The sequence below is a fragment of the Rhinoderma darwinii genome, chromosome 2, assembly GCF_050947455.1.
Source record: "Rhinoderma darwinii isolate aRhiDar2 chromosome 2, aRhiDar2.hap1, whole genome shotgun sequence".
NCBI classification, from domain to species: domain Eukaryota; kingdom Metazoa; phylum Chordata; class Amphibia; order Anura; family Rhinodermatidae; genus Rhinoderma; species Rhinoderma darwinii.
Genome location: NC_134688.1, coordinates 198,192,893 through 198,213,983, shown reverse-complemented (window position 1 = coordinate 198,213,983; position 21,091 = coordinate 198,192,893).

Here is a 21,091-nt window from a genome sequence, read left to right as displayed (position 1 = left end):
TAGCAATATTAACTTGCGCCTACGCGTTTCGGGCAACACTTGTGTTCTTATTCATGGCTTATCACAGGCTATATTATATGCACTTTTTCATGGTTATGTACATGTTCAATGTAGGACATGTCCACATGTAGCGGACATGCTGCATTTGTTCCGTCTGGAATTTCGGACTGAAAAAACGCAGCAGGATACAGTAGCAGCAAAGTGGATGAGATTGAACAAATCTCATCCGCATGCTGCGTAAATACGGAGTGGAATAAACGCTCAGAAATTGACCTGCGGTGCGTACATTTATTCCGCAACATGTCAATTATATTTGTGTAAAATGCTGCTTATTTGTTTCGGGAACAAATAGCAGTTGTTGCATTTTTTTGCAGTTGGTTTGCAGCAATCCCGGCGCAAAAAAATGCAACTCAGAAAAAAAAAAGCCTGATACTTACCCAGAAGTCTGTGTTCCTTCCTCCAGCGCGGCCTCCTAGGATGACGTTTCATCCCATGTGACAAGTGCAGCCAATCACAGGCTGTAGCGGCGGTCACATAGGATGAAACGTCATCCCAGGAGGCCGGCCTGGGTGACGCCAGAAGACCGGCCTCCTGGGATGACGCTTCATCCCATGTGACTGCCGCTGTAGCCAATCATAGGCTGTAGCAGTCTCCTGGGATGAAATCTCATGTCAGGAGGCTGGCCTGCTAGCAGGCCGTCTGGTGCTGCAGTTTTGCGCAGTGGACATTCCGGATGAAAAACTGCACCACAGTTTGGTGCGGTTTTACGCCCGGAATTCCTTGCGGCGCACAAGACAGATACGTCCCGTGTGAACTCAGCCGTAAGGATCAATTCATACTAATGAAACAAGAGTGGATCAATACCTTCCAAAAATCAAAGCAAAACTTCAGTGAACCACTTAAAAGTCTCTAAGGCTAAGATCCTCATTGTTTAAATTCAAGTTTCTGACCTGAAACACAGTAAAGTTTTCTTAAACCAGAGACTATTTGCTTGAATCAGTGCCGATGCTGCTGTCATCTCAAGACTTGCAGTACTTTAAGTATTCTTCTGCTCTGTCTCATATTGCAATAAATGGAGCAATACACAGCATAGAGCACTCATTTTTAAAAGATCATATACAAGCAAATTTATAATATAGAAATAAAAAATTGTTGCTTTATGCTGTTTATTTCTCCATTGCTCCATTCATTGCTATATGGGAGAATACTTGAAGTACTGCAGCCCTTTACTTTATTTGCTGAGATAGAAAGCTAAAATAACTTAAAGGGGTTGTCCGAGATACCAACATTTTTTCAAAAACTCTGTCATACATTACCCCTTATACAGACAACCTAAATAAAGCATTATTTTTAAAAAAAAATTCTACTTGACACATTTCTTCTTTGAATTTAGCACAGCTTGTTTACATGCAGTTCAGCTCTGGTTTGTTGATCTTTCCTTGTTATGAAACTTTTTTCCCGTGCACGCTCATTGCAGGCTGCAATGAGCGTGCACGTACCTTCCAAGAGTTCACGTGAGCTGTCCCTGCTCCTCCCCGCTGACCTCCTTCACTGGACTTGTCTCCTTGCTGACATTCTTGAAGGATGGTGAGCAAATGTTCTCCCCCCATTATGTTTTTCACATTTATGTTTTCTTTCTCTTTTCAGGTCTATAAACCTCTTCGTGTCTCCCTCACCCTCGTCCACCCTCCTCTATCTCATGTCTCTCTCCACTAAGGCCATGTTCACACAGAGTTTTTTTGCAGGAGGAATATCTGCCTCAAAATTCCGTCTTGAAGTTTGCGGCAGATTTACCTCTCCCTGCACGTTGATTTTTGCGTCATTTTTCCCGGAGTTTTTTGTGCGCTGTTTGCGGCTTTGTTTGCGGTTTTGTTTGCCGCTTTGTTCGTGCCGTTTTTCGCTTCGTTTATCTTGGCGTTTTTTGCTTGTTTGTTTGCTGTGTTTTCCGTTGCGTTTATCGTAGCCTTTTTCGCATCGTTTATCGTTTCTTTTTTTGCATCGTTGTTTGCGGCTATTTTTGCTGCGTTTTTCGTTGCGTCTTTCGTGGCGTTTTCCCAGTTGTTTTTCGCGGCGTTCTTTGCCTCTTTGTTTGCGGCTTTTTCCGCGATGTTTTTCGCAACGTTTTCCGTGGAGTTTATCGTAACCTTTTTTGCGTCGTTTTTCGCGTCTTTTTTTTGCGTCGTTGTTTGCGTTTTTTTTTCTGCTTTTTTCGTTGCGTCTTTCGTGGCGTTTTTCCTGTCGTTTTTCGTGGTGTTCTTTGCCTCTTTTTTCGCGGCTTTATTTGCGATGTTTTTCGCGGCGTTTATCGTAGCCTTTTTGGCGTTGTTTTTGCGGCTTTTTTTGCTGCGTTTTTCGCGTCGTTTTCCGTCATGTTTTTCGCCCACAGCAATTGAGTGCCACGGGCATAAAACAACGGAAATAGGCTTTCTCTGCCTCCCATTGAAGTCAATGGGAGGTCAGAGGCGTAAACGCCCGAAGATGGAGCATGTCGCTTCTTTTTCCCACGAGGCAGTTTTACTGCTCGCGGGAAAAAGACGCCGACGCCTCCCATTGAAATCAATGGTACGCATTTTCAGGCCGTTTTTTACAAGTTTTGCTACGCTGTTTCCGCTTTAAAAAAAACAGGCGGAAACATCCCCGTAATTTCAGCCGTTATGGACGCCCTCGTGTGAACATACCCTAACAATGTAGGCTTAGATACAGGACCCCAGAAGATCTTATCCAGTTCAGGACCGGGCTATTTTTCGCCTTCAGGACCAGACACCGTTTAGCCATTTTTAGCACGTGTTCGTTAAATGGCTATAACTTTTTTATTTGTTGGGCTAACGACGTGATTTTTGCGATGTTTTTTCCGTAGACAATGCAGGTTTCATTTTTTTATCGTTTTTATACACACCTTTTTTGCCATTTTAGAATTTTCTTTCATAAAGTTTGAAAATAATAGTAAAAAAAAAAAGCTTTTTTACGTTTCAGCTATTTTTTTTTTTGGTAATAACATAGTTTTACCCTAAAATATACCTTTTATTTGTGATCGTCATTGTCTACCGTAAATTTTTATATATTACATGTCTATATTAGCGCTAGTGTTAAATTTTTATATATTACATGTCTATATTAGCGCTAGTGTTACAACAATGATTGGCGGGGGGAACGGTATTTTTTTGGGGTGGGTATTTTATGTGTATTTATTATTTAATTTTTTTTTGCACTTGACTTTATTATTTTTTTATTACTATGGTCTGTCCCCCAAAGGTCAGAAAAGACCTTTGGGGAACTTTATATATTTTTTTTCTTTCTTTTACATGTGTTAGGGATCTGCCAAGTACTACGTCTAGGTATACTCCTGGGATTAATCAATCCACACCTGAGGCCAGACCTGTTAGACTGACACCGTCTCCCACCAACCAGGGTGGCAGGCTCAGGAGTGGGAGAGCCTATCGCGGCCTGGTCTGTCGGAGTTAGCTCCGCCCCCTGTCCTTTATTACCTGCCGTGTTCTCTTCCTCAGTGCTTGTAATTCTTCTGGATTCCTGGCCCCACTGCTGCTTGCTCCAGCCTGCTTCTGCCATGCTTCTGCCTTGCTGCAGTTCCGCTTAACCTGCTTCGCTTTGCCCCTGGCTTGCTTCTTTCTCCGTGCTCACGTTGGTATACTCCACTTCATCCTGGTCCTGACTATTCATTCACCGCTCTGTTTCCTCGCGGCGTTCCGTGGGCTACTGCCCCTTCCCTTGCGTGTTCCCTGTTTGTTCTCCCGTGCACTTAGACAGCGTAGGGACCGCCACCCAGTTGTACCCCGTTGCCTAGGGCGGGTCGTTGCAAGTAGGCAGGGACAGGGTGGTGGGTAGATTAGGGCTCACTTTCCCTTCACCTCCTTCCTGCCATTACAACATGTTTTTCCACTGTAACTGGAGCTGCACAGCAGCCCCAGTTACAGGGGAAATCAGCCCTCTCATAGTGACGATTGTCACTAATAGAGCTGTGCTGGGTCTCGTAAGACCCAGCAGCAGTCTGTCACTAACAGCACCCGGCGATCATGTGACCTGTCACATGATCACCGGGAGGAATAGAGACAGCGCCGCTGCTGCTGCTGTCTCTATTCCTATACACAGTGTTCATTGAGCGCTGTGTAAAAAGACATCGGAGAAGACAGAAGCAGCTAAAGCTGCTTTTGTCTTCTCCTCAGAGTCCCCGGCAGTCACTGACAGCCGGAGACCCGACATTCAGCTGCCCGATCGCGCGGGCAGCAAGTTAAAACCCGAGCCGTAGAAAGTCTATGGCTCGGGTTTTAAGGACCCGTCCCTGACCGCTGGCCGTAAAAATACTGCCAGCGGTCGGGAACCAGTTGTTAAACAGTGTACGGTGTCCCGCGGGCCGCAGATAACAGCCTCAAGGGCTGCATGCGACCCGTGTGCTGCATCGTGTTGTATAATTCCCTATCAAAGCCTACTATGTGTAGGCTTTGATAGGGGAAGAACTAAAAGTACAGAGGTCACTGTACCTTTCTAGTCCGCGGGTGCCGTCCCTCTTCACTTTTTTCACTGTGAACACGCATAGGCGTGCTCACAGTGAAAAGATGCATAGGCTGGGCGGGCGGGCACGCGCAGAAACGTCACGTCTGACGCTGGGGCGAGACCATGTGATCGGGATACGACACGACAGTGGAGGAGGAAGAAAACGTGACGTCAGAAGACATGTGATCGGCAGAAAAGAGCTGCCAGAACGGAGAACAGAAGCAAGATTGCACAGGTAAGTATATTAGGGAATACTTAATGTGTGCATTGTGTGTTTAAATTTAAAATAAAAATATATCTCGGACAACCCCTTTAACTACCTTAGCCAAGCAGGGAATGACAAGCAAATCTGTGTGTCTCTAATGTGACCTTGCTAGCTAATAAAGTCTTGAGTTTACAGCAGCATCATCGGTACTGATTCAAGCAGAGGTGTGATGGGAGGTGTGGCAAATGTAATGTGAGCTAGCAGGCTTGTAGAAACATTGACCATAACCGGACTGCAACTTCACTGCATCTGTAACATGGTAGACAATTACTAAAACTTCCTATTATTGAGTTAGGAGCCAGAAGAGGTTAGCAACACAAACAGCTGAGCTTTAAAGGGAAACACTTCACAAAGGTACTGTACATGAGGTTTTTGTTTTTCACTGGAGGTTGGCTATTCGGTTCTAAAACATTAAGCAATTTAATCCAGATGTACATTACAGCCGATACTTCACTGTAACAAGCTGGATTGCGCTCGAGCGGGATCCTGCTAGTTTAATCCTTTAAATTGTTAGAAAGAGCGGGTTGACCCCCTCTAACAGCCCATTGCCCCCCCCCTGCGATGCGATCTTGTTATGACATTCTCGGGTGCCTAATGAAGGGCTTAATTGAAGCCTCTTAAAGAGACGATATACTGCAATACATTAGTATTGCAGTATATAGTGCAAGCGATCCAACGATCGCTGGATCAAGTGCCCTAGAGGATTAATACTATTTTTTTATGTACAAAAAAAGCGCAAAAAAATACCTTTTCCCATTTTTTTCCCTAAAGTATTGTAAAAAATAAATAAATAAACATAATTGGTATCGCCGTGTCCGCAAAAGTCTGAACTATGACAATATATCATTATTTAACCCGCCCGATGAACGGCGTTGAAATAAAAAGTCAAACACCAGAATCACTGTTTTGTGGTCACCTCGTCCCCCAACAAAAAAATTTAATGAAAGGTGATCAAAAACTTGGACTTACCCCAAAATTGAACCATTAAAAACTGCAGCTTGTGCCCTCATGCCGCTCAGAAAAATAAAAAAAAGTTATGGCTCTCAGAATTTGGCGACTCAAAATAAATTTTATTATTTACAGTTTGTGTTTTTCCTTGTAAAGGTAGAAAAATATAGAAAGAAGTCTATATATTTGGTATTGCTGTAATCAACCCGCAGAATAAAGTTAACATGTTGTTTTAATTGCACAATGAATTGCATAAAACCGAAGCGCAAAAAACAATGGAGGAATGACTGTTTTTTTCATTTTCTATTCCACAAATATTTTTTTTTCCCGCTTCCTAGTACATTATATGGTACAATAAATGGTACATACCATGAAAAACTACAACTCGTCAACTCGTCAAGCCCTCGTGGCCAGAAAAATAAAAAAAGTTATGGGTTTTGGAAGGTGGGGAGGAAAAAATGAAAATGAAAATAAGAAAAATTACTATGCAGGGAAAGGGCTAATACAGTATATGTTGCACCTACTTATAGTATAATATGACTCAATGAATTTGTAGACCAATATTTGTTTCACAAAACCCCAAAACCCATTAAGATTAGATTCCCATAGACCAGCTAGCCAGCTGTTACAAATATCTCTAGTCATTAGAAGCAATTGCTACAGTATATCTATCCAATTCCTAAAGTCATAAGGCACCTCAGTATAAATCTTTGCAGAGTGTATTTCACTGAACCATTCTTTTTCTTGTAGGGAAGATACAATAGCAAAATTCTAAGCATATGATGTACCAAAATTTTGTTTTGCATTTCACATGTGCCATATGCGATTGCAGAAATTTTTGCAACTGAAAATCCATTTGAATGGAGTTTTTTTGCATCATGTGCATGAAGTTTTATTTTCTGAATCAAATCTGTCACATGTGAACATACTCTAAGCCTACTAGACTTGTTTGGCAACCATAGCATGCTCAGTGGTTTGGAGGTCTGGTTAAAAAAAAAATTAAGAAAAGCCAACAAAATAGGCATATACATTGTCTAAAGCTTCATTGTAAATACAATGTAGTTATTATTTTAGTAAATATTTATATTGTAGTCTTGATGGACCATATCCCCAATAAAAACCATGCTATCTATAAGTGCACAAATAGATTCAACATGTAGCTGGTGTGCATTTTATACACAAATTGAGGGATATCTTCAAATCAGTGCTTCCTTTTTCTCTTAAAGTTCATTTAATTAATACAATTTTATTTTCTCCTGAGCCAGGGTATTGAACTCAGGTTGATAGAATAGGAAGAGTTAAGATTGTACTTGTTGCAGAATAAATCAAATTCATATTAGCAGTAGTAAATGTCGTGTTGGCACCTTTTCTTTATCGCACATTACAGTTTCAAGCTTTTGCTATAAGGAAATAATGAAGTAAAGATATGCAGTGCCATATATCGTGAATCTTTTTGGCAGTCTGCATAAGAAATGAATTGTATCTGTTACCAAAGGGGTCATGAGGACATTGAGTTAAGAAGAATGCTAAGTGAAAGGACACGTCAGAGAAAAATAGTTTTTTGAATCCTTTATTATACAGCATTAAGCATTGAGTTATCAAATTACTTTCTCTTTTAGGCAAATTAAGATAATTATATTTTTGCCCAATATATCGCACGGTGTTATATAATGTAAATAAGGCTAAGTGTAAAAAAAGACACATATGAATCAATTTAAATCAAAACAATGATTCTCTATCAGCTCCTGACTGTGTTTCTGGTAATCCCTTTCCAGCGGCCAATAGTGAGTACCTGTTATCAAAGTTACAATGTGTTCTTTGCAGTATCCATATTAAGATCCTTCTTGGGTAAAATTTTATATATACCTCTAGGATAAAATTTATATAGCAATTATTGTCAAATAATAAACTTCAGATTTGCATATTAGGAAAGAAAACCTTCTTGTTTGCAAGTGAATGTCAACAAAAGCTTATATGGATATATTGTACATCCATTTACAGTACATACACTATTCAGCCATAATATTAAAACTACTTGCCTTAATATTGTGTAGGTCCCCCTCGGGCCACTAAAATAGATCTGACCCATTGAGGCATGGACTCCCGAAGACCTGAGAGTGTCCTGTGGTATCTCACAGGAAGACGTTTGCAGCAGATTCTTTAAATCCTGTAAATTGTGAGGTGGGGCCTCCATCTGACTTGTTTTTCAAGCACATTCGACAGATGCTCAATTAGATTGAGATCTAGGGAATTTGGAGGACAAGTCAACACCTTGACTTGAAAAACAAGTGGTTTGTATATCAAGTGGAGTTCCAAAAACCGGATTGACTTACTGTGTTGTGTGTGACAAAGTGGGGGGCCATTGTATGTGATATATGTATTGATTGCTTCCTTGCTACAAAGTTTGCAAAAGTGACATAATTTAAAACCATTTTTTCTTTGCAGCTTCCTTCCTGCTGAGCAGCTGACTAGGGGGAGGGGTTAGCTGGTCCCAGGTGGTATAAATCTGGCCACAGTACTCTGTAGAGCCTGCTCTGTTGGCTTGAAAAACAAGTGGTTTGTATATCAAGTGGAGTTCCAAAAACCGGATTGACTTACTGTGTTGTGTGTGACAAAGTGGGGGGCCATTGTATGTGATATATGTATTGATTGCTTGCTTGCTACAAAGTTTGCAAAAGTGACATAATTTAAAACCATTTTTTCTTTGCAGCTTACTTCCAGCTGAGCAGCTGACTAGGGGGAGGGGTTAGCTGGTCCCAGGTGCTATAAATCAGGCCTCAGTACTCTGTAGAGCCTGCTCTGTTTGCTTGAAAAACAAGTGGTTTGTATATCAAGTGGAGTTCCAAAAACCGGAGTTGAAAAGAGGAGTTAAGCCCCAGTAAGTACTCTTCTTCTTTTTCTTTTTGCATTAACAACTGTTCGCTGTTTTTTTGTAACTGGGATAATGGCCAGCAAGATTGGAGGTTTTCTTCAGTGCACAGTTTGCCATATGTATGCACGACTGGAGCTGGAGTTCTAGGGTGAATATCTCTGTGGCAGATGTGAGCATGTTGGTCACCTGGAAGCTCGTATTAGAGATCTGGAGGAGCAAAATTCAACACTGAGGAGGATAGACAATCTTGAGCGAAGCATGCTGCTCACGGAGCATGCAGTTAGTGGGTTAGAACTGGAGGGTGAAGACATGGGTGAGCAGGATCAGGTAAGTAGCTGGGTTAATGTAGTTAGGGGCAGTAGAAAGGGGTCCAAGAAAAGGAAGGCCAATCCGGTTTCTGACAGTCCAACCAAAATTGCCAAGTTGGGTGATGATGCGAAGGTGTCGGTCTCAGAAATGGCAGCCCTAGTGGAAACTGATCCCCCTAACAGCCGGGAGAACAGCCCAGCTAGTAGTCGGCGGGATGGTAATGCAGGTAAGCCAAGACAATTGATAGTCGTAGGGGACTCTATAATCGAGAAGACGGATAGAATAATTTGTCGCCAAGACCACCTCAACCGAATGGTTTGCTGTCTCCCTGGTGCCAGGGTTTGGCATGTGGTGGAACGGGTGGACAAATTGCTTGGAGGGGCTGGTGATGATCCAGCTGTCGTGGTCCATGTCGGTACCAACGACAGAATAAATGGTAGGTGGAGGAGCCTTAAGAATAATTTTAAAGAACTAGGCTACAAGCTGAAGGGAAGGGCCTCCAAGGTTGTATTCTCAGGAATACTGCCTGTGCCATGCGCATCACAGGAAAGACAGCGGGAGCTCAGGGAGTTAAATGCATGGCTTAAGTCTTGGTGTAGAGGAGAAGGCTTTGGGTTCCTAGAGCACTGGGCTGACTTTTCATTGGGGTACAAACTGTATTCTGCAGATGATTTGCACCTAAATGGAAGGGGGTCCGCTGTGCTGGGGGAGAGAATTCTAGCTGGGGTGGCAGAGTATTTAAACTAGGGCTGAGGAGGGAGGTCAATGTAGAAAAAAAAGGGGTAGCCAGGTTAGAGAGGGGTCAGACTATATTGGTGGGGGGAGAAACAGAATGTGGGGAGAGGACTAGACAACAGGATAAGGAGATCCTTTCGTTACAGAACAGCAGTGTAAAAAAAAATGCCCAAATAATGTCAAATCACATTTCTGATAAAAGTGAAAAACTGACAGGCAAGTTAAACTGTATATTCACAAATGCCAGAAGTCTAGCAAGCAAAATGGGGGAGCTGGAGGCCTTGATACTGGAAGAAAATATAGATATAGTTGGTGTTTCTGAAACATGGCTGGACTCTTCACATGACTGGGCTGTAAATCTACAGGGTTTTACACTGTTCCGGAAAGACAGGACAAATAGGAAAGGCGGTGGTGTATGTCTGTATGTGAGAAATGATATGAAGGCGAGTGTGAAAGAGACAATAGTGGGTGAAGATTGTGAGGAGGTTGAAACCTTGTGGGTGGAACTAGAAAGGGAGGAGAAAGGGAGGTAAACACTGAAAAAATTACTTTTGGTGTAATCTATAGACCCCCCAATATAACTGAGGAGATGGAAGGTCAGCTATATAAACAGATGGAGCGGGCTGCACAGGCGGGTACTGTCGTGATAATGGGAGATTTTAATTTCCGGGATATTAATTGGTGTCATGGTTCAGCTTCAATTGCAAAGGGGAGACATTTCCTCAACCTGTTGCAGGAAAATTTTATGGGCCAGTTTGTGGAAGACCCGACTAGAGGTGAAGCTCTGTTGGATCTGGTCATTTCTAATAATGCAGATCTTGTTGGGAATGTCAATGTTCGTGAAAACCTCGGTAACAGTGATCACAATATAGTTACATTTAACCTATACTGTAAAAAACAAACGCAGGCTGGGAGGGCAAAAACATTTAATTTTAAGAAAGCCAATTTCCCCAGGATGAGGGCTGCAATTCAGGGTATAGACTGGGAAGAACTAATGTCAAATAATGGGACAAATGATAAATGGGAGATTTTTCAAATCTACTTTGAGTTATTATAGTGCAAAATTTATTCCTATAGGTAAGTATAAACGACTCAAATTAAACCCCACATGGCTTACGCCTTCTGTGAAAGGGGCAATAAATGACAAAAAAAAGGGCATTTAAAAAATACAAATCTGAGGGTACAGCTGTAGCCTTTGTAAAATATAAAGAGCTTAATAAAATCTGTAAAAATTTAATAAAATTAGCAAAAATACAAAATGAAAGGCAGGAGGCCAAGGATAGTAAAACAAATCCCCAAAAATTATTCAAGTATATAAATGCTAAAAAGCCAAGGTCTGAACATGTAGGACCCCTAGATAGTGGTAATGGGGAGTTGGTCACAGGGGATCTAGAGAAGGCAGAGTTACTAAATGGGTTCTTTAGCTCTGTATATACAACAGAAGAAAGAGCAGCTGATGTAGCCGGTGCCAGTGCTGTTAATATATCAGTTGATATACTGAATTGGATGAATGTTGATATGGTCCAAGCTAAATAAAATAAAATAAATGTGCACAAGGCCCCCGGGACCAGATGGGTTACACCCTAGAATTCTTAAAGAGCTTAGTTCAGTTATTTCTGTCCCCTTTTTCATAATATTCAGAGAATATCTAGTGACTGGTATAGTGCCAAGGGACTGGCGCAGGGCAAATGTGGTGCCTATTTTCAAAAAGGGCTCTAGGTCTTCCCCGGGTAATTATAGACCAGTAAGCTTAACATCCATCGTGGGGAAAATGTTTGAGGGGCGATTGAGGGACTATATACAGGATTATGTGACAAAAAATAGTATTATAAGTGACAGCCAGCACGGTTTTACTAAGGACAGAAGTTGTCAAACTAACCTAATCTGTTTTTATGAAGAGGTAAGCAGAAGCCTAGACAGAGGGGCCGCTGTGGATTTAGTGTTTTGGGACTTTTACAAAGGCATTTGACACTGTCCCCCATTTATGAATTTGATTTTCTGGATATTCTAATTGTCTGTTTAAACATAAAAATATCTTTGCCTGCTATTGAAATTTAGAGATATATATCATTGCGGCATCTCATGAAAGATTTAAATACATAATATCCATAATATCTTTGTGTGAAACATTATGTTTTTTATTATTGAACCAATGAATGAATTTGGGACACTATAAATATAGTGTGTTTGGCAGCACTTGTCAAACTGCTCTGAAGAAATCCCGTTCAGGGATGAAACGCGTCAGCTGTTCTAATCAACGGGGCGGGTAGTGACGTCCAAACCCTGCCCAGAGAATACCTGTCCAGTGTTGAAGATCACACGTGGAAAGGAACATACGTTGGAACTTTTACCTACCTGGTTGCCGGCGTGCGATCTTGTCCAGTTGGGTCCGTTCCTCTTGGAGTGCCTTCAATTCACCTGAAATTTCAGTGTGCGATCCTGCATTGCTGGGCCCCTACCTCCGGGAGTACAGCGGTTATTGCCTGCATGGATCAATAGAGGAAAGCGCCAAGGGAAGCAATGGTGGAGATGTGGATGCTTTGAAACCAAATGTGTGGCCACACAGGCGAACTTCCTTTTTGAGGAGACCTACCATTCCTCACACCGGAGTTATCTACCTCCCTGCATGGTCTTCCCGGCACTTACTGGATGTCGGAGGCGAAGGTAAAAACCCATATAAGCTCATATCTTGCTTCAAAGTCCAACTGTTTGAGGGCTATACATTGACCCAAGGGTCTGTGAAAAGACTTCCTATCACCATAAGATTTGAATTGGAATTATTGATCCACTTGATGAGAGAAAAAAGCACGCTTATAACCACATTTCTTTAATTCTTGAGGCTATTTTTCTATTTTGAGAGTCAAGTCATATTATATGCATATAAAGAAAATCTCTTTATTAATATCATTACCAGCTACTCCAAATTGGTACTTTGGCAATATTGTGATACAAATTACATATATGTTTGGAAACCGCAAGTGTGAACACAGTCCAGCGGTTTTCCATTTGGAAATCTCTTTGTAAAATCGTGTAACACATATACATTATGCTATATATCCATCAGGCAATATTACCTATGTTTTGAAGGTTTATTGTATGTTCTCTTTCCTGGCCAGGAGAATTCTCTTTTTAAATTGTTTTTTGTGTATTTATGTATAAATTTAACTTTGCCGGTATTATCTGGATTCAAAAAATAAAATAATTATTTATTCTTATTGAACCCAAGAGTGCTTAGCTATATTTCTGGATCTTTTTCTTTTTTTCTTTTTTCATTAATAAGTGGTGTACCCCAGGGTTCTGTGCTGGGACCACTATTATTCAACTTATTTATTAATGATATAGAGGATGGGATTAATAGCACGATTTCTATTTTTGCAGATGACACCAAGCTATGTAATATAGTTCAGTCTATGGAAGATGTTCATGAATTGCAAGCGGATTTAAACAAACTAAGTGTTTGGGCGTCCACTTGGCAGATGAAGTTTAATGTAGATAAATGTAAAGTTATGCATCTGGGTACCAACAACCTGCATGCATCATATGTCCTAGGGGGAGCAACACTGGCGGATTCACTTGTTGAGAAGGATCTGGGTGTACTTGTAAATCATAAACTCAATAACAGCATGCAGTTTCAATCAGCTGCTTCAAAGGCCAGCAGGATATTGTCGTGTATTAAAAGAGGCATGGACTCGCGGGACAGGGATGTAATATTGCCACTTTACAAAGCATTAGTGAGGCCTCATCTAGAATATGCAGTTCAGTTCTGGGCTCCGGTTCATAGAAAGGATGCCCTGGAGTTGGAAAAAATACAAAGAAGAGCAACTAAGCTAATTAGGGGCATGGAGAATTTAAGTTATGAGGAAAGATTAAAAGAATTAAACCTATTTAGTCTTGAAAAAAGACGACTAAGGGGGGACATGATTAACTTATATAAATATATTAATGGCACATACAAAAAATATGGTGAAATCCTGTTCCATGTAAAACCCCCTCAAACAACAAGGGGGCACTCCCTCTGTCTGGAGAAAAAAAGGTTCAACCTGCAGAGGCGACAAGCCTTCTTTACTGTGAGAACTGTGAATCTATGGAATAGCCTACCACAGGAGCTGGTCGCAGCAGGGACAGTAGATGGCTTTAAAAAAGGGTTCGATAATTTCCTAGAACAAAAAAGTATTAGCTCCTATGTATAGAAATTTTTCCTTCCCTTTTCCCGTCCCTTGGTTGAACTTGATGGACATGTGTTTTTTTTCAGCCGTACTAACTATGTAACTATGTAACTATGTAACTCTTTGTAATGTTCAACAAACTATTTCTGAACAATTAAGGGTGTACTTGGTCTGCAAAAATGTTTAGTTAGGTGGCTGTACGTGTCATATTACATCCACATAAATGCCAGGACCCAAGTTTTCACAGCAGAACATTGTCCACAGCATCACACTGCTTCTGCCAGCTTGCCTTCTTCCCATAGTGCATCCTGGTGCCATCTCTTCCCCTGGTAAACGAAGCACATGCCGTCCACATGATGTAAAATAAAATGGTGATTGATCAGACCATGTGGTCTTCTTCCATTGCTCTATGGTCCATTTCTGATGCTCACGTACCCATTGTAGGTGCTTTGGCAGTAGACAAGGGTCACCATGGACACTTTACAGGTCTAGGTCTACTCAGCCACATATGCAGCAAACTGTGATGCACTGTGTCACCTTTCTATTATAGCCAGGTCTATATTTTTCAGCAATTTGTGCTACAGTAGCTCTTTGTGGGAGTGGACCAGATTGCTAGAATTGTCTTTAGAACTTGAGCATACTGAAAAAATGTAGATAATTATGTTGCCGCTGAGAATGGGTAAAAAAAAATTCTATATATATAGTCTATATTAAGAAGCATGAATTAAATAGTAACAATAATGTCTCATCAGTCCCTCCTTTAATGTTTCCTTAGTGCTCTCTTTCTCCATGGTGATGATGGGATGGTTCTTATAAGTCACTACAGCCAGCTTTGTGACATCTGAGAGAGAATGGCGCTGTAGGGTCAATATGTGTGCTTGGGGGCCTAGGGATATCTACTGAACCTGACTACAGAGGTAGTCAGAGTCAACTAGTTAACCACAGAATTCTGTATACAAGTAGTAAATACACCCAGCAGTGAAAGAGGACTAAGAAGGCAAAATAGATCTTTAATATATATGACAAAGTGGTATATTATTATATTTTAATGATATTGGCACCAATTTATCAAAAGGGGAACTTTTGCTTTAAACATATATTACCTGTTACGAGCCATTTGGGATAATCCGTCATGGGTCAAGCAAAAAAGGGGGGGGGTGAACCCACTTTGTCAACAAGGGATTTGATGTAAGATTAAACTAGGGAGCGGAGGCTAAGGGAACCCCTGGTATCCGCCATTTAACCCCTAAACAGGGATTTTGAACCCCTGGTCACTACCCCAGAGTAGTCTACCTTGGTGATGACCCTCGTAACAGGTTACATGCAAGCTCAAAAACAAGCTGCATCAGGGATAGCAAAAAAGTCAGGACAGGTGGCAAAGCATCATCACAGGTCACTAGGGAGATTTTAGGGCAGGTGGCAGAGGTTCGTCACTGGTCACTTAGCAAGAGGTCAGGGTAGGCAGCAGTCAAGGATGGTCGTAGGTCCAAATGACCTCGTGTTCGGTATCTAGACAAGGAGTTGCAGCAGGAGGAGGAGTTTTTATAGAAAAGTGATTCAGGATAAATGCTGTGATATAATCTTTAATGTCCCAGGACAGAGAAAGCCACCAGTATGATGAGAGACTAGATCTAGTGTTTTCTGAATTCTAGAATGTCCAGGGAACTTGAAGAAATTACCCCAATGGAGAATTTATTTTCCAGACTAAGATGGAAATATCAGGTATTTGGTCTGATGAAGGCGCCAGTTCGGTGTCGAAACGCGTCACCTTATTAAACCCTATAAAATGGAATTACACATTGCCTACTGGAGGACGTTCTCTTTTTGTGATGAAGTAGCGCTTTTTGGCTTTCACTTTTTTCTGGATTTAATGTAAAAGGGACAAAAGTCTTTCCTGAAGGAATGTTGAGAACTTCATCAGGTGCCACGAATAGAATACGACTGGGATCCATGATAATTTGAAGTTTAGGATCTTGTTTTTCAGGGTCAAAAGAGCAAGATAAGGTGTTAGCCTTCATGTTTTTGTCAGCTGGTCGATAATAGAGGAAAAGTTAAATTGTGAGAAGAACAAGTCCCAACGTGCTTTATGAGGGTTTTTTAGATGATGTGCCCTCTGCAGATACAATACATTTTTGGGGTTGGTATAAATAGTGATGGGATGATGTGCTCCCTCAAGCAAAAGTTTGTGATCTCCGATACCATAATTTAGAAAGAAATGCCTGCTCATCGGCTTATTGTTGTCACAAGGCGGGGTGTGGACCCACTGAGCTGTACCACGTAGCGGGATGGTAGCTGGCCAAACAGGTATGGTACAGAGTCTATAGTTCAGAAAAGGGTACCTGAGGCAATGTAGAGAGTAGCAAGGCAGGCTCGGCTGGTACCAGGCAGCAAGTAGATGTCAGGCGTGGTGCAGTAGAATAGGCGTGGAGATGCAAATAAACACGACAACAGCTCAGAACAGCAGTAGACCAGGATGGCACAGATAGCACGGGAAACAGGATACAGGATACAGGTACGGGGAACACTGGGAAGCTGGAAGACACTTAGGAGACCATTTGCAAGACAGACTAAGGGAAAGAACAACATCGCTCAAGCAAGGATAAGAATGGTGGTGACCCTCTTATAGTCCAGGAGTTCATGAGTTGATGATGAGGATGTTCAGGATGCATACGAACGTGCTTTTGCGGCTGTGGTTTTCACGGTCCGTGCATGGCCCAGGAGCCCGCACCGCAGAAAGAATGGCATGTCTTATTACGGCGGTGTTCTGCGGTCCGGGCTCATTGAAAATAATGGCCTACGGCCATGTGCACGGCTCGCGATTTGCGGGCGACTCGCGGCTGTCACTTCATGGCCGGCCAACCCGAAAATCACGGCCGTGCACATGGCTACGGTCATGTGCATGAGGCCTTATACTATTTATTTTTTATTTATTTTTTTAAAATCTCATTTAAATTGTACATTTTATGACATACCACAGTCCAATGTTGATATGAACACACATCTTCTTGATATAAAAACCCTTGAATGTCAATACTTAGGTTGGGATTACTCAATCTGTTTAGTATAAACTTGCACTGGTCCACCTGCAAAAGATTAATTTTTACCACAAACCTGAACATCAGCAGTGTTGGCTGATTTGTGGAATACGTCTTGGCCCGGTATCTCCCCAGTACCATTGCCACCAAATGAAGTTGAAAAAGCAGGAGTAGTCATAGCACAAATTTGTTTTCCAGCAGGATAGAATATCCATGGCTTGTAAAACAATAGCTTTAAGATGGATTGATAGTAGCCCCGCAGCCGCACCATCTCAATAGTAGTTCCTGACTAACGCAATGGTACCATATGTAAAGACGTAAATTATCTTTCTAAATTTAGGACGTTTTGGGGTGTCTGGTAAGGGTATGTTCACACACAAACTCAAAAACCTCTGAAAATATGGAGCTGTTTTCAAGGGAAAACAGCTCCTGATTTTCAGACATTTTTTAAGCCACTTATGATTTTGGCAGCGTTTTTCGCTACATTTTTTTACGGCTGTTTTTGGAGCTATGTTCAATAGAGTCTATGAAAAACAGCTCCAAAAACGTCCCAAGAAGTGACAAGCACTTCTTTTTCTTTTTCATAACAGCCGTGGAAAAAAACTGCCCGTCAGAACAGAACGCCGCTTTTCCCATTGAAATCAATGGGCAGATGTTTGGAGGCGTTCTGCTTCCGATTTTTTGGCCATTTAAGGACCGAAAAACGATAGAATATAGACCGTGTGAACATACGCTAATACTCCCTTTGGACTCTATATACGCCACAACATGTTATGCTGTATCCAATGGTTTTGAAGTGTAAGCACATTTCTCTCAGCACATTTACAGTGTCTGACTTGTAGCTCATTCTAATACTAATGTTTTAAAAAAAACTCTAAATCTGCAGTCAGTTTTTTTTATCCCAAGAAAACTCAATTTAAGGGTATAAGCTCTACTGATACCCAGGAAAAGCTTTCTTCTCTTGTATGATAAACCTATAAATAATTTTGTCCCCTGGGTGTTGAAAAAAATAAATAAATAACCACTTACTGTCTGGTAGTGCTGTACAAAATGAAAATCTAGGAAAGTTAGGAGCTTACTGTCACCATCTGTTAAAGGGTTATTCCCATCTCAGAAATGTTGGCATGCATTTATAGGAAATTCAATAAATGTCTCATAAATGCGGGTCCTAGCTTTGGGATTCACACCTAATTCAAGATCAGGGGTCCCCAGAGGTGTTTAGGATCCGGAATTAAACACGATTTCTGAGCTATGCTGTTTCCATAACTCCAATAGAAGTGGAATAGGAGTTACGGAGACAGCGTAGCACAGCGAACTATGCTATTTCTGGAACTTAGGAGTTATGGAAACAGTGTAGATTGCTGTTTTACAGTGTTTTAAAAACTCCCAGTCACTTATATAGGAGTTACGGAAACAGCGTAGCTCAGCAAAATTGGTTGTTTTTGCAATCCCGGTAACCTTTTTACTGGATCGCTGTTCAGATGTAGTGGCCAGCGGTCATCTCACCAGGCAGGAAGAGGGGTTTTGGTGATAGGTCCTGCATCTATCAAATATTTATGGTATATCCAAATAGGAGAAGAGGGGGGAGGAATCCTCCAGCTCACCTGACACTGTGGGTTGTGTCACAATAGCGCCCGGATCCTCGTGTCGGCACACGGTCTGAAGCAGGGAAGAAGAAGAGTATTTGGATCCAGCGCTGCGTGCAGTTTAAAACGGAAGCAAAATTCCAAGTTTAATGGTTCTTGATTTAAAAGATAGTCCAGAGGTATAAAGTCCAGGTGTGAAGGTAAGCGGGCGGTGATGTCCTCGGAGCCTACGCGTTTCGGACGCTTCTGCATCCTTAGTCTTGGCTGTAATGTCTGTCAGACATTACAGCCAAGACTAAGGACGCAGAAGCGTCTGAAACGCGTAGGCTCCGAGGACATCACCGCCCGCTTACCTTCACACCTGGACTTTATACCTCTGGACTATCTTTTAAATCAAGAACCATTAAACTTGGAATTTTGCTTCCGTTTTAAACTGCACGCAGCGCTGGATCCAAATACTCTTCTTCTTCCCGGTATATCCAAATGTCTGAGATGAGAATACACCTTTAAGGTCATAAAGGGTCACTGAATTGTACTTCATCTTCCATTCCACTATCTGACTTCATTGCTTTGAAGACTCTTGAAGTCATTTAATCATTCTTCTTAGGCGTTGGTACAAACCACACAGAAGATCAGCATTTGGTCTGTTCTATTATTCACAATTTTCTTTCTTCACTCTTGACTTTGTACTGCCATTGTGCTGATCATTATCTCCAGGTGATACATATGCTATGTTGGCAGTTCTATACTAAAGCATAAGCATAGGTCAGTAATTTAATTACTGCCTTTCTGGAAAGGAGTAGACTGAATATGTAAAATTTATTACATGATAGAGGTGAATTTAAAGTTTAAATGGTTGATCCTGAACTAGCAAGACATTTGAAACACCGAAAAATGAAAAGAAATACTACTGGAAAATCTCATTAGGAATAATAGCACCTTCTTTCTCTTATATAATAGCAGAAGTTCCATCAATTGTGGTAACACGGCACATTAGAAACATGAACTGAAACATACATTGAAAGTGGTTTTCTGTCTAAAAGTTTTTTAGTGTTCACAAATGCCTGTTGTGCTTGGGAGATGTGGCACTGGAAATGGGTGTAAGAAGGCATGGGTGTAGGGTGAAATCACTTTTCCATCAATGTGGCGCTGTACTGGTTGCATAAAGGGGTTGTCCCATCAGAACAACTTCTTCTTCTGTAACTAAGGACTTGCTAGTAATCATGAGTCCGAGGGATCCGACCAATGAAACCCGCAGTGATTGCCTGCCATCACTCAAGGAAGCTATGCGTGACTGCACATTTCTTCTATAGCTAAAGGTAAAATATGGTACTACATGTAGTAACATATGGTATTAATGTGTGACCATGATCTGTCCTCCAGATCGAAAGCTGCTGTTTTTAGTGGCTCTCTGTTTTGGCTAATAGAGAGAGACCTTTTTAAGACATCTGTATGCCCTAGCAGGGCACATAGACTAGGGTTGTTCTAGTGGGACAGCCCATTTAGGAAGGATCTTTGTTATTATTATTGGTGCGAAAATTACCCCAGATATATCACGGGAAGGAAATTATTAATAGCAACAAGCCTACAATTTACAATTTGCGAATGTTACAAATATAGTTTTTCAAAATAGACAACTAAGTTGTTGTACAGTAGATTGATTTGCTTCTTTTATTAACTATGAAGCACACATGCAATATGTTCAGTAAATTACTGGTTCTTTCTGTACTTATGCTAATATACTTATATACCACTGTTGTTACACTTAGGGTGTTTTTTTTAATATTTTCTTAGAGACCCATATACAAATTATCTTTAAAAAAATACCATTGAGCAAATTTTTATCTTTTTTTCTGCCAATACGGATTAAAAATAAAACAATTCACCAAAATTATTATAGCACAAAGTTAAAGCAAATAAGAATTTTTAAAGTTAGGATCAAAATTAAGAGAATGGTTTATAAGAAAACCTTAATACACAAAATAAAAAATATTTTATTGCTAGAAGTTTATGTTTCATTTACTCGGCTTTACAGTTTCATTTGTACATTGTAGCAGAAAGTGGCAGTTATGTTTTTGATCAGGGCTGGACTGGCTCCAGGTCCATGTGGGCCATGGGGTAATAGATGTACAGTGGGCCCTCTTATGCCTCAACTTCTTTCATCCATTCAGTATATTTTGCACCAATAATGTTGCTAGTGACATTTTGATCATGGTCTGTGCAGCATTTTGTTTTCTTTCATGTGAGTTTTTTGGAAAAAAAATTACATAAATATATTTTCCTGTCATTTTTACTATAGAACCCAGACTTTTTTTTTGTTTTTTAAATGCAGCATGAGAAAAACCATGTGAGAAAAAAGGAGCTCTTCAAATTCAAATCGCTTTTTGACTTTCTGTTAGAGGTATATGTCAGCTGGACTCCTGACATATACCTCTGTCGGAAGGCTACAATATCCCACTGTATGGCCCAGGCACTCCGGCCCTGGGGAAGCTCCTGACGTCACTGTCCATAAATTGACAATGACATCTGGAGCTACCGCGCGTCTGAAGTTCTCTGGACAGAGCATCAGCTAGCACTCTGCCAGAGGGCTTCAACCCTCTGAAAGCTCCTTACATCACTGTCCATATATGGACAGTTATGTTAGAAGCTTCCCCAGAACCGGTGTC